This window comes from Oncorhynchus kisutch, unplaced genomic scaffold (assembly GCF_002021735.2).
Source record: "Oncorhynchus kisutch isolate 150728-3 unplaced genomic scaffold, Okis_V2 Okis06b-Okis10b_hom, whole genome shotgun sequence".
NCBI lineage: Eukaryota > Metazoa > Chordata > Actinopteri > Salmoniformes > Salmonidae > Oncorhynchus > Oncorhynchus kisutch.
Genome location: NW_022261983.1, coordinates 9783257 through 9797750, shown reverse-complemented (window position 1 = coordinate 9797750; position 14494 = coordinate 9783257).

Genomic DNA, 14494 nt, shown 5'->3' with positions numbered 1-14494 from the left:
AAGGTGAACTACCCCTTTAAGAAGGAACATTCTAACTAATGTTGTCATTAAGATGAACTACCCCTTTAAGAAGGAACATTCTAACTAATGTTGTCATTAAGATGAACTACCCCTTTAAGACTAGGCCAGCTGTTGTGTCTTGGCCAGGGCAAGCCAGCGGGGAATGTGCTGCAGGATCTACATTGTGTTTGTGGTCACTGATAATCGCTACTCTGGTCGTATGATGTGTAGCTGGGGCTGATGTTGTTTGATACAGCTGTGGTTCTGTTTGTTGTTAATGGACACTCTGTTTTGGGGATGGGCGGCCCTTAGATGTTGCGGCCACAGAGAGTCATGCACTTATTCACTTCCCGCACTGGATTCATGGGATTTAAAGGGGCAATCAGCAGGTGCTACATCCATTTTGTGACTTATAAATGAATGATTTATACCCATTGATTCTTTAAGGATATATCTTATAAATACCTAATGATCTCAGTTTAACTGTTGTACCCCATCAGAAACCCAAACTATAAGCTTGTTTTACTCTAATGTTTGAAAACAAATAAAATGTCAACAAACACTGTATAGCCTCAAAACATGGTTAAACTATACGTTTGATATAACTGAAGGTCAATCCTTGCATCCGTAGTTCTGTCTATGAATATGAGAGTGGTTAAATGTCTCCAGCCCCATCCCTCAGCTTTTTACCAAACCAGGGGCGGGGAGTCCGCACTCTAGCTCATGCTTAGACTAATCCATGTTTAAGGTATTCACATGGGAGGCAGGCAACATGGTGTTAGTGGATTGAGTTACAGCCATCTCTCTGAAACAACGTGGTGTTAGTGGATTGAGTTACAGCCATCTCTCTGAAACAACATGGTGTCAGTGGATTGAGTTACAGCCATCTCTCTGAAACAACATGGTGTCAGTAGATTGAGTTACAGCCATCTCTCTGAAACAACATGGTGTCAGTAGATTGAGTTACAGCCATCTCTCTGAAACAACATGGTGTCAGTAGATTGAGTTACAGCCATCTCTCTGAAACAACATGGTGTCAGTGGATGGAGTTACAGCCATCTCTCTGAAACAACATGGTGTCAGTGGATTGAGTTACAGCCATCTCTCTGAAACAACATGGTGTCAGTAGATTGAGTTACAGCCATCTCTCTGAAACAACATGGTGTCAGTGGATGGAGTTACAGCCATCTCTCTGAAACAACATGGTGTCAGTAGATTGAGTTACAGCCATCTCTCTGAAACAACATGGTGTCAGTGGATTGAGTTACAGCCATCTCTCTGAAACAACATGGTGTCAGTGGATGGAGTTACAGCCATCTCTCTGAAACAACATGGTGTCAGTTGATGGAGTTACAGCCATCTCTCTGAAACAACATGGTGTCAGTTGATGGAGTTACAGCCATCTCTCTGAAACAACATGGTGTTAGTACATTGAGTTACAGCCATCTCTCTGAAACAACATGGAGGTACACATGACAGGGAGAATGAGAGAACGATGGAACCAGAGAGATGAGCACTTACAGGTCATAGTGAATCTTCTAGTTCCTTCCACCCACAAAACACAACATGTTTCGTTTTCAACTTTTAGCAATGGGTATCGAAGCCACGGGGAGATTTCTGAGCTGGAAAACAGAATAATATTAATAAGTCGGACGATGATAATGCCAAGCCTAATAAAAGTAATGGAGGTGGTAATGACTAGGATTATTACTCAGTTTGCAGTGGAGGCCATTACCCAGACTGCAGTTTAATTGTACATAATGCATTAAGATCCTGATTGAATCCAGACTGTTCATCAACCACATTCAGCTGCTCTGTCTTCAACATAATTGCATGTTGTCTTTTTACTGTTTTGCATTAAAAGCAACTCATCAAAATGATGAGCGGGAACAATTACCCAGGCTCCTCGCCTTCTCTCTACGGGTGTCGGCCTGTCGGCTGTATCCCACCAGCAGCAGCACAGAGCATACTGTGTGTGTGTGTGTGTGTGTGTGTGTTCGTGCATGAGATTGTGTGTGTATGTGTGAGCTGGTATTTGTTCTAAGATTCTCTTGTCTCTCAAGCTACATTTCTCTGGCGCACGGTCTCTTTGTCTCTCATGTTGCTGCGATTCTGACACATTTTCATATGGAGCTGGTCTGTTGTTCATTTCCTGGGAACCATATGGAGATGGTCTGGAGAGGAGGGCTGTTCGTTGGCACACAGTGAGAGGGAGAGGTGGAATAGGGGAGGAGCTGTTGGGATCTGGGTGTAAAGATATATAAATATACACTATAAATACAAAGGAATGTCTACACCCCTTCAAAGAAGTGGATTTGGCTATTTCAGCCACACCTGTTGCTGACAGGTGTATAAACTTGAGCACACAGCCATGCAATCTCCATAGACAAACTTTGGTAACAGAACGGAAGAAGAGCTCAGGAACTCTTAACATGGCACCGTCATAGGATGCCACCTTTCCAACAAGTCAGTTCATCAGATTTTTGCCCTGCTAGAGCTGCCCTGGTGAACTGTATGTGCTGTTATTGTGACGTGGAAGCGTCTAAGATCAACAACGGCTCAATCGAGAAGTGGTAAGCCACATAAGCTCACATAACAAGACCCCTGAGTAGTGAAGCACGTTGCTCGTCAAAATCGTCTGTCCTCGATTCAAAGCTGCCTCTGGAAGCAACATGAGCACAATAACTGTTGTTGGGAGCTTCACAAAATGGGTTTCCATGGCAGAGCAGTTGCACACAAGCCTAAGATCACCATGCACCCTGCCAAGCGTCGGATGGAGTGGTGTAAAGCTCGCCGCCATTGGACTCTGGAGCAGTGGAAACGTGTTCTCTGGAGTGATGAATCACGCTTCACCATCTGGCAGTCCGACGGATGAATCTGGGTTTGGTGGATGCCAGGAGAACGCTACCTGCCCCAATGCATTTTGCCAACTGTAAAGTTTGATCCAAATCAAATCAAAGGTATTTATATAGCCCTTCGTACATCATCTGATATCTCAAAGTGCTGTACAGAAATCCAGCCTAAAACCCCAAACAGCAAGCAATGCAGGTGTAGAAGCACGGTGGCTAGGAAAAACTCCCTAGAAAGGCCAAAACCTTGGAAGAAACCTAGAGAGGAACCAGGCTTATGTGGGGTGGCCAGTCCTCTTCTGGCTGTGCCGGGTGGAGATTATAACAGAACATGGCCAAGATGGTCAAATGTTCATAAATGACCAGCATGGTCAAATAATAATAATCACAGGCAGAACAGTTGAAACTGGAGCAGCAGCACGGCCAGGTGGACTGGGGACAGCAAGGAGTCATCATGTCAGGTAGTCCTGAGGCATGGTCCTAGGGCTCAGGTCCTCCGAGAGAGAGAAAGAAAGAGAGAACTAGAGAGAGCATACTTAAATTCACACTGTGGCCATATCCGATGACACCCCCGGACAGGGCCAAACAGGAAGGATATAACCCCACCCACTATGCCAAAGCACAGCCCCCACACCACTAGAGGGATATCTCTTTTGATGGAGGATGAATAATGGTCTGCGGCTGTTATTCAAGACCCCTTGACTTTTTCCACATTTAATTACGTTACAGGCTTTTCTGAAATTGATTAAATGAATGTTTGTCATCATGTTTGTAAATGAGAACTTGTTCTCAACTTGCCTACCTGGTTAAATAAAGGTAAAATAAATAAATAAATAAATAAATAAAATAAAAATCAATCTATACACGATACCCCATAATGACAAAGCAAAAATAGGTATTTAGTTTTGTTTTTTCTTACAAATGTATTAAAAATAAAAGCAGAAATACCTTCATTAACATAAAGTATTCAGACCTTTGCTTGAAGACCCAGGTTCATCCTGTTTTCATTGATCAGCCTTGACATGTTTCTACAACTTGATTGGAGTCCACCTGTGGTAAATTCTATTGATTGGACATGATTTGGAAATGCATACACCGGTCTATATTAGGTCCCACTGTTAACAGTGCATGTCATAGCAGAAACCAAGCCATGGGGTGGAAGGAATTGTCCGTAGAGCTCCGAGACAGGATTCTGTCGAGGCACAGATCTGGGGAAGGGCATCAAACACAATCTGCAGCATTAAAGGTCCCCAAGAACACAGTGGCCTCCATCATTCTGAAATGGAAGAAGTTTGGAACCGCCGTCCGGCCACACTGAGCAATCAGGGGAGAAGGGCCTTGGTCAGGTAGGTAACCAAGAACACAATGGTTACTGTGTTCCTCTGAGTTCCAGAGTTCCTCTGTGGAGATGGGAGAACCTTCCAGAAGGACATCCATCTCTACAACACTCCACCAATCAGGCCTTTGTGGTAGAGTGGCCAGACGGAAGCCACTTCTCAGTAAAAGGCACATGACAGCCCACTTGGAGTTTGCCAAAAGGCACTTAAGGACTCTCAGACCATGATAAACAAGATTCTCTGTTCTGATGAAACCAAGATTGAACTCTTTGGCCTGAATACCAAGCATCATGGCTGGAGAAAACCTTGCATCATCTCTACAGTGAAGCATGGTAGTGGCAGCATCATGCTGTGGGGATGTTTTTCAGCGGCAGGGACTGGCAGATTAGTCAAGATCGAGGGAAAGATGAATGGAGAAAAGTACAGAGAGATCCTTGATGAAAACCTGGTCCAGAGCGCTCAGTACCTCAGACTGGGGCAAAGGTTCACTTTCCAACAGGATAATGACCCTAAACACACAGCCAAGATAAGTCTCTGAATGTCCTTGAATGGCCCAGCCAGAGCCTGGACTTAAACCCGAAATAACATCTCTGGAGAAACCTGAAAATAGCTGTGCAGCGATGCTCCTCATCCAACCTGACAGAGCTTGAGAAGATCTTCATGGGAGAAATGGGAGAAACTCCCCAAATACAGGTGTGCCAAGATTGTAGCGACATACCCAAGTTGACTGTAGGCTGTAATCGCTGCCAAAGGTGCTTCAACAAAGTACTGAGTAAAGTGTCTGAATACTTATGTAAATGTGATATTTCAGTTTTTACTTATTGTGGGAAGCTTGTGGAAGGCAACCCGAAAAGTTTGACCCAAATTAAACAATTTAAAGGCAATGCTACCAAATACTAATTGAGTGAATGTAAACTTCTGACCCACTGGGAATGTGATGAAAGAAATAAAAGCTGAAATAAATCATTCTCTCTACTATTATTCTGACATTTCACATTCTTAAAATAAAGTGGTGATCCTAACTGACCTAAAACAGGGAATTTTTTACTTGGATTAAATGTGAGGAATTGTGAAAAACTGAGTTTAAATGTATTTGGCTAAGGTGTATGTAAACTTCCGACTTCAACTGTATATATATATATATATATATATATAGAGAGAGAGAGAGAGAGAGAGAGAGAGAGAGAGAGAGAGAGAGAGAGAGAGAGAGTGAGAGTACGTGTGAGAGAGAGAGAGTGTGTGTGAGAGAGAATGAGAGAGTGAGAGTAAGTGCTTCGATAAATTAGTTCCACGTGGCTAAACGGATTATGTCCATTGAGGTTTTGAAGTTTTTTTTCTCTCGTTCACTTCAAAGCTCTGAAAATCACACTGAGACCCAGAAATAAAAAGGGGAAATATGGAAAACAAGACCAGAAGGAAACCCTTATTGGCCCTTTGCCAGCTGGCCTCTGTCCAAATTACTGCTTGAGTTGTGCCAAACACAACGACAGCCTCATACTGTATCTCTGTCCACACACACACGCACACACACGCACACACACACGCACGCACGCACACACACACACACACACACACGCACGCACGCACGCACACACACACGCGCACGCACGCACACACGCACGCACACACGCACGCACGCACGCACGCACGCACACACACACACACACACACACACACACAAATGCACACACGAACGTACACCCACACACACACATGTGCATGAATCCATGTGCACACACACACTATAGCACACACAGTAGCTATAGCCTTTCCTTATTTTGTTTCAGCTCTCTCTCTTTTTCTCTCTCTCTCTTTTTTTCTCCCTCTTTTTCTCTCTCTCTGACTCCCTCTCTTTATCTCTGTGCATGTGCAAGCCGGCATCCTTTCCTTTAGCAAGCCTGAAGAGAAGAGATCCACAACTGTTCTGCACACTGCCCCTCCTCTCTCAAGCATCTCTCTTCTCCTCTCCTCTCTCTCGGTGTCTCGATCACTCTGTCACTTTTTCTCAATTAGTGCACCTGACAGACAGCTCTGTCTGCCCCTCCTCTCTCTCTCTCTCTCTCTCTCTCTCTCTCTCTCTCTCCTCACCCTCTCTCTCTGAATTCATACAGCATGTTCCATGGGGCTGTATACAGTTGTACATGTATGTTTTGTGAAAGTGAAAAGCAAACCCCCTATCTACAGTAAGTGAATGAGTGTCTGTGTGTGTGAGATGTTGTAGACTGTAGGCCATACATTACGTCAGGCCAATCAAACCACTCAGAATGAAGCTCTACTGTACTGGTCACCCATCCACCATAGTTGTTGTAACTGTGCTGGAGAGGACAATGTGCTGAAGCAGCACAGTACGGTTCAGGTGGGCACCATAGTCTGAGAAGGCTAACAGACCTCTTCCTCTAATTCTCCGGGATTATTACTCCTCTGCCTGTATGTGCTGTTACAGTTTTTTTACAATCACTTCGGCACTAATTTCGGAAAACTTGATGTCATTTTTCAAAACTCACAACCACTGATCAAAATGCTAATTTTTCAAAACTAACATTTTTTAGAGTTGCTTGGATACAATACACATAAAGCTAAGATCATTTGTTCATTGAACTAAAATCACCTGTTCAAAATGACACAACTTAACATCAAAGTATTACCATTTCAAAATGCAATTCACACATTACATCTGAGATGACTGTCTATTCATTTCATTATAATGATCTAACTATCAATTGATACAACTGCTCAAAATGATAAGTAACTGTTGCGTTAATCTTAATGCATAGTTTTATGGAAACTGACAAACAATATTCCATGTTGAGATCATGAAAGTTTCAGGATAATGAGATCCATTGACACCAATTACCGTGGAACATGAACCAATTGGACTACATTATCTATGGATGTAATATTTCATCATCATTCTTTATCAGACACTGTTTCTATGGTCCCATGTACCACTTCTCCAGACCATGTTTTCATATTTTACATTACTGTACACTCACTGGCCACTTTACTCGGTTCACCTATCTAGTACTGGGTAGGAGCCCCTTTTGCCTTCACAACAGCCTGAATTATTCACAGTGTTGTACGTTAACTTCTCTGGGATATGTGGGACGGTAGTGAAAGCACACCTTGTGATTATGTTAGGTCAGCACCTAGCCACAGAAAAACATACAGCCATTTCCAAAGAAGGAGAGGTGTCAGAAAAGACAGAAATAGCATTAAAATTAATCACTAACCTTTGATGATCTTCACCAGATGGCACTCCCAGGACTCCATGTTAGACAATAAATGTGTGTTTTGTTCGATAAAGTTCATCTTTATGTCCAAAAACCTCATTTGAAATTGGTGTGTTATGTTCAGAAATGCATTGTCTCAAACAAACATCTGGTGAAAGTGCAGAGAGCCACATCAAATTACAGAAATACTCATCATAAACATTGATAAAAGATACAAGTGTTATGCATGGAATTATAGATAAACTTCTCCTTTAATACAACCGCTGTGTCAGATTTCAAAAAGGCTTTACGGCGAAAGCACACCTTGCGATTATGTTAGGTCAGCGCCAAGACACAGAAAAAAATACAGCCATTTTCCAAAGAAGGAGAGGTGTCACAAAAGTCAGAAATAGCATTATAAATATTCACTTACCTTTGATGATCTTCATCGGAATGCACTCCCAGGAATCCCAGTTCCACAATAAATGTTTGTTTTGTTCGATAAAGTCCATCATTTATGTTCAAATACCTCAATTTTGTCTGCCTGTTTAGACCAGTAATCCAAATGCATAATGCGCGATCACTTAGTTAAGACGAAAAGTCAAAAAAGTTCTATTACAGTTCGTAGAAACATGTCAAACGATGTATAGGATCAATCTTTAGGATGTTTTTATCATAAATCTTCAATAATGTTTCAACTGGACAATTCCTTTGTCTTTAGAAATGCGATGGAACGCAGCGACCTCTCACAAGAGCGCGCCTGATCAGCTCATGGCCTTCTGCCAGACACAACCGGTTGAAACAGCTCTTTCTCTCCCCCTTCACAGTAGAAGCCTGAAACAACGTTCTAAAGACTGTTGACATCTAGTGGAAGCCTTAGGAAGTGTAATACCCCATAGACACTGTATATTGGATAGGCGATGACTTGAAAAACTACAAACCCCAGATTTCCAACTTCCTGGTTGGATTTTCTCAGGTTTTTGCCAGCCATATGAGTTCTGTTATACTCACAGACATCATTCAAACAGTTTTAGAAAAACGTCAGAGTGTTTTCTATCCAAATCTACTAATTATATGCATATTCTAGCTTTTGGGCCCGAGTAGCAGGCAGTTTACTCTGGGCACCTTATTATCCAAACTACTCAATACTGCCCCCCAGTCCCAAAGAAGTTAAGAGATGCCCTTCTGCACACCACTGTTTTAAACAGCTGTTATTTGAGTGTTTGTGGCCTTTCTGTTATCTTGAATGAGTCTGGACATTTTCTTCTGACCTCTCATTAACAAGGTGGTTTTTCACCCAGAACGTGAATGTGTTTAGTTTATCGCACCATTCTCTGTAAACTCTAGAGATTGTAGTGCGTAAAAATCCCAGGAAGGCAGCTGTTTCTGAGATGCTGGAACGGTCAAAGTATCTTAGATTACGCATCTTGCCCATTCTAATGTTTGGTCAAACAACATCTAAAGCTCTCTACTCTATATACTCTATATATTGAGTTGCAGGGAGCCACATGATTCACTGTTTCGAATGTAACCTTCCTTGATGAGCTAAATAAGGTCTGTAGAGCTGATGGCGTGACCTATGTCATTGTGTGGGATAATGTCAGGTTCTACCATGCTCAAATGGTGCAAGCATGGTTTCAGGCCCATCCACAATTTACCACCCTGTACTTACCACCATACTCTTCTTTCCTAAAACCCGATTGAGGAATTTTTCTCCACATGGAGGTGGAAGCTAAATGATAGGCGCCCTCACGAACAAGCCACCCTTCTCCAGGCCATGGATGACACATGCAATGACATCACGGCAGACCAGTGTCAGGCCTGGATTCGCCATGCCCGAAGATTCTTCACCACATATTTGGCTAATGAATACATCCATTGTGATGTGGATGAGAACCTATGGCCAAATCCACAAGACAGGGTTGAGGGAAATATAGAAGTACAGTAATCAATCCTTTGTTCTGGTTTTTACAGTAAGCCAGGTGAGGAACACTGCAGTGATGTTTTACAGTAAGCCAGGTGAGGAACACTGCAGTGATGTTTTACAGTAAGCCAGGTGAGGAACACTGCAGTGATGTTTTACAGTAAGTCAGGTGAGGAACACTGCAGTGATGTTTTACAGTAAGCCAGGTGAGGAACACTGCAGTGATGTTTTACAGTAAGCCAGGTGAGGAACACTGCAGTGATGTTTTACAGTAAGTCAGGTGAGGAACACTGCAGTGATGTTTTACAGTAAGTCAGGTGAGGAACACTGCAGTGATGTTTTACAGTAAGCCAGGTGAGGAACACTGCAGTGATGTTTTACAGTAAGCCAGATGAGGAACACTGCAGTGATGTTTTACAGTAAGCCAGGTGAGGAACACTGCAGTGATGTTTTACAGTAAGTCAGGTGAGGAACACTGCAGTGATGTTTTACAGTAAGCCAGGTGAGGAACACTGCAGTGATGTTTTACAGTAAGCCAGGTGAGGAACACTGCAGTGATGTTTTACAGTAAGTCAGGTGAGGAACACTGCAGTGATGTTTTACAGTAAGTCAGGTGAGGAACACTGCAGTGATGTTTTACAGTAAGCCAGGTGAGGAACACTGCAGTGATGTTTTACAGTAAGCCAGATGAGGAACACTGCAGTGATGTTTTACAGTAAGCCAGGTGAGGAACACTGCAGTGATGTTTTACAGTAAGCCAGGTGAGGAACACTGCAGTGATGTTTTACAGTAAGCCAGGTGAGGAACACTGCAGTGATGTTTTACAGTAAGCCAGGTGAGGAACACTGCAGTGATGTTTTACAGTAAGCCAGGTGAGGAACACTGCAGTGATGTTTTACAGTAAGCCAGGTGAGGAACACTGCAGTGATGTTTTACAGTAAGCCAGGTGAGGAACACTGCAGTGATGTTTTACAGTAAGCCAGGTGAGGAACACTGCAGTGATGTTTTACAGTAAGCCAGGTGAGGAACACTGCAGTGATGTTTTACAGTAAGCCAGGTGAGGAACACTGCAGTGATGTTTTACAGTAAGCCAGGTGAGGAACACTGCAGTGAATTTTTACAGTAAGCCAGGTGAGGAACACTGCAGTGATGTTTTACAGTAAGCCAGGTGAGGAACACTGCAGTGATGTTTTACAGTAAGCCAGGTGAGGAACACTGCAGTGATGTTTTACAGTAAGCCAGGTGAGGAACACTGCAGTGATGTTTTACAGTAAGCCAGGTGAGGAACACTGCAGTGATGTTTTACAGTAAGCCAGGTGAGGAACACTGCAGTGATGTTTTACAGTAAGCCAGGTGAGGAACACTGCAGTGATGTTTTACAGTAAGTCAGGTGAGGAACACTGCAGTGATGTTTTACAGTAAGCCAGGTGAGGAACACTGCAGTGATGTTTTACAGTAAGCCAGGTGAGGAACACTGCAGTGATGTTTTACAGTAAGCCAGGTGAGGAACACTGCAGTGATGTTTTACAGTAAGCCAGGTGAGGAACACTGCAGTGATGTTTTACAGTAAGCCAGGTGAGGAACACTGCAGTGATGTTTTACAGTAAGCCAGGTGAGGAACACTGCAGTGATGTTTTACAGTAAGCCAGGTGAGGAACACTGCAGTGATGTTTTACAGTAAGCCAGGTGAGGAACACTGCAGTGATGTTTTACAGTAAGCCAGGTGAGGAACACTGCAGTGAATTTTTACAGTAAGCCAGGTGAGGAACACTGCAGTGATGTTTTACAGTAAGCCAGGTGAGGAACACTGCAGTGATGTTTTACAGTAAGCCAGGTGAGGAACACTGCAGTGATGTTTTACAGTAAGCCAGGTGAGGAACACTGCAGTGATGTTTTACAGTAAGCCAGGTGAGGAACACTGCAGTGATGTTTTACAGTAAGCCAGGTGAGGAACACTGCAGTGATGTTTTACAGTAAGCCAGGTGAGGAACACTGCAGTGATGTTTTACAGTAAGTCAGGTGAGGAACACTGCAGTGATGTTTTACAGTAAGCCAGGTGAGGAACACTGCAGTGATGTTTTACAGTAAGCCAGGTGAGGAACACTGCAGTGATGTTTTACAGTAAGCCAGGTGAGGAACACTGCAGTGATGTTTTACAGTAAGCCAGGTGAGGAACACTGCAGTGATGTTTTACAGTAAGTCAGGTGAGGAACACTGCAGTGATGTTTTACAGTAAGCCAGGTGAGGAACACTGCAGTGATGTTTTACAGTAAGCCAGGTGAGGAACACTGCAGTGATGTTTTACAGTAAGCCAGGTGAGGAACACTGCAGTGATGTTTTACAGTAAGCCAGGTGAGGAACACTGCAGTGATGTTTTACAGTAAGCCAGGTGAGGAACACTGCAGTGATGTTTTACAGTAAGCCAGGTGAGGAACACTGCAGTGATGTTTTACAGTAAGCCAGGTGAGGAACACTGCAGTGATGTTTTACAGTAAGCCAGGTGAGGAACACTGCAGTGATGTTTTACAGTAAGTCAGGTGAGGAACACTGCAGTGATGTTTTACAGTAAGCCAGGTGAGGAACACTGCAGTGATGTTTTACAGTAAGCCAGGTGAGGAACACTGCAGTGATGTTTTACAGTAAGCCAGGTGAGGAACACTGCAGTGATGTTTTACAGTAAGTCAGGTGAGGAACACTGCAGTGATGTTTTACAGTAAGCCAGGTGAGGAACACTGCAGTGATGTTTTACAGTAAGCCAGGTGAGGAACACTGCAGTGATGTTTTACAGTAAGCCAGGTGAGGAACACTGCAGTGATGTTTTACAGTAAGCCAGGTGAGGAACACTGCAGTGATGTTTTACAGTAAGCCAGGTGAGGAACACTGCAGTGATGTTTTACAGTAAGCCAGGTGAGGAACACTGCAGTGATGTTTTACAGTAAGCCAGGTGAGGAACACTGCAGTGATGTTTACAGTAAGCCAGGTGAGGAACACTGCAGTGATGTTTTACAGTACTGTTTTTTCTTTTTTGTAGCTAATTAATTTTGCTTTGATTCAAGGAAACCTATGTTGTGATTTTATTGTATTTCATCAATAAATTTCATATTTTGTTCAATGATTCCACTGTATCTGTAGTATTCTCTCTACTAGTTATTTTACAGTGATGTATTTACGTGTAGTAGCATAATGAAACATGTATCATATATTTTGTACTACAATATTTAATGATTGAATGAACAACTACACAGTGAAACTATCGGTATGGTGATCTGAATGAATGTTCCTATGGTATTTCATGATAAATGAGTTATTTGAACCAATGATTCTGCAAGTGCAAGGTTCCTTTAAAGATATGAATGCACAATGCTATGTTTTGAACATTGGACAGCCTGTGTTACAAGTGGTGACCGTTTTGAGTTTTGTGTCTAGAGTTTTGAAAAAGGACCACAAGGTTCTGAAATTAGTGCCAAAGTGATTATTAAAAACTGTAAATAAACAGCTCTTCTTTGTTATTGTTTGTGTGTGTGTGTGTGTGTCTACATGTGTGCGGGTGTGTGTGTGTGTCTACATGTGTGCGGGTGTGTGTGTGCGGGTGTGTGTGTGTGTCTTACGCTGCAGCTATGGACGTTCTATTGTTCTATAATTCTCTGCTACTGCTCCCACTGTGGAGAGGACATGTGCTGCACTCTCCACTGTCATTCACTCACACACGCCCTGTGTGTGTGTATGCATGTGTTTAAGTCTGTGTCTGTGCGCCTGTGTGTATGCATGTGTGTGTGTGTGTGTGCGTCAGCAGTCTGCGTGGTAAGACCCTGCTCACACCGCCTGCAGTAGCAACAACAATTGCAGCAGTAGCAGCACCTTCCCTTGTCCTGGCCAGATGAATGGCTGAATAGGCTCTGCCCATGCCCAGCAGAGCCCTTCTCGACGCCCCGACGGCGGGCATGCTGAAAGCAAGCAGGCTGGCATTATCGGGCACAGCCAGACTGCGCTGTGAAAGGGGATTACTCCACCAATCGTCACGCTCACAAACACCACGACACCCCAGAAAAAAACACTGTCTCCTCTCCGAGGCCAAACAACTCTCTCTATCTCTCCTCTCTTTGCCTTTCTCTCCCTTCTCTGAATCAGAGGGAAAATGTCTTGTTTAAACAAAGGATTCTTTCTTTTGTTCTTTTTCTCTCTCTCCCTCTCTCTGTAAACTAATTGACATAAATGAGTGAGCTTATTAATCATGACAAGCGAGAGAGAGAGAGAGAGAGAGACATGGAGAGAGACAGACAGAGAGTGTCTGAGAGACACGGACAGAGAGAGAGAGACATGGAGAGAGACAGACAGAGAGAGACGGACAGAGAGAGAGAGACGGACAGAGAGAGAGAGACATGGAGAGAGAGAGAGAAAGATGGACAGAGAGAGAGAGAGACGGACAGAGAGAGAGACGGACAGAGAGAGAGAGAGAGACAGACGGACAGAGAGAGAGAGACGGACAGCGAGAGAGAGACATGGAGAGAGAGAGAGACGGACAGAGAGAGAGAGAGACATGGAGAGAGAGAGAGAGAGAGATGGACAGAGAGAGAGGAGAGAGAGACGGACAGAGAGAGAGACAGACAGAGAGAGAGAGAGAGACAGACGGACAGAGAGAGAGACGGACAGCGAGAGAGAGACATGGAGAGAGAGAGAGACGGACAGAGAGAGAGAGAGACATGGAGAGAGAGACACAGACAGAGAGAGAGAGACATGGAGAGAGAGAGAGACGGACAGAGAGAGAGAGGAAGAGCATGGAGAGAGAGACACAGACAGAGAGAGAGAGATGGACAGAGAGAGAGAGAGAGTTTGAGTTTTTATAAAACCTTTATTTTTTACTCAAGTGTTAACATAAAATAAAAATAAAAAGACACACTGCCTTTTCAGAAATGAAACAACAAATGTAATTCCTAAACAAAAATACATACATAACATATACATTCAACTTATTTCATCAGAAAAAAATAATTGCCCCTCCTCTACAAAACAAAGCGCTCTTTCGTAGGCCCACTTCTCCTCAAATAATAGGAGATCTTTTACAGCTGAAAAGAACTCAAAATCTACTTTATTCTTGCTTTCACTAATCCTTTAAAAACACATCTTACATCCTTCCCATATCCCGTTTCTATCTTGTGTTTTCTACTCAGAAAAATT